Genomic DNA, 336 nt, shown 5'->3' with positions numbered 1-336 from the left:
GCTGTTTATCATCCTTTACGTTCCCTCCTTGCCGTAAGAAAGAGATTAGCTATTGCGAAATCTCCCCTCCAATTAGCCTCCCGCCCCTGCATGGCTGCCGCGGGAATGCAAGCGACCACGTGTTCCGCTCGACGCTACTGGTGGCGCATGCATGACAGTGTGGCGTCAGTTCCAACGGGAAAGGGCTGTAGGGGGGAGGGGGGGACCGGAACCTTCCCGCCACTACCCCCTCCTACCTCCTCTACCTCCACCCCCCTCCACCCCGCTCTTCCCTTGCCTGAATAGCAGTCGCGTTGTGGGTTTCGAAAGTTATTTCTCTTAGTGTTATTCGGTCGA

At 57.4% G+C, this 336-nt stretch overlaps 1 protein-coding gene across 2 annotated transcripts in view; it reads left to right on the top strand.

Annotated features, from left to right (window-relative positions):
- The window catches only part of LOC119592057 (phosphatidylcholine:ceramide cholinephosphotransferase 1-like), a 42,265-nt gene that overhangs the window by 33,920 nt on the left and 8,009 nt on the right, over positions 1–336 (top strand). The gene's annotated exons all lie outside the window — the stretch shown is intronic.

This window comes from Penaeus monodon, chromosome 29, assembly GCF_015228065.2.
Source record: "Penaeus monodon isolate SGIC_2016 chromosome 29, NSTDA_Pmon_1, whole genome shotgun sequence".
In the NCBI taxonomy this organism is placed as follows: Eukaryota; Metazoa; Arthropoda; class Malacostraca; order Decapoda; family Penaeidae; genus Penaeus; species Penaeus monodon.
Note: the sequence above shows the minus strand (reverse complement) of the source record. Positions and strands in the feature narration are given on the sequence as shown.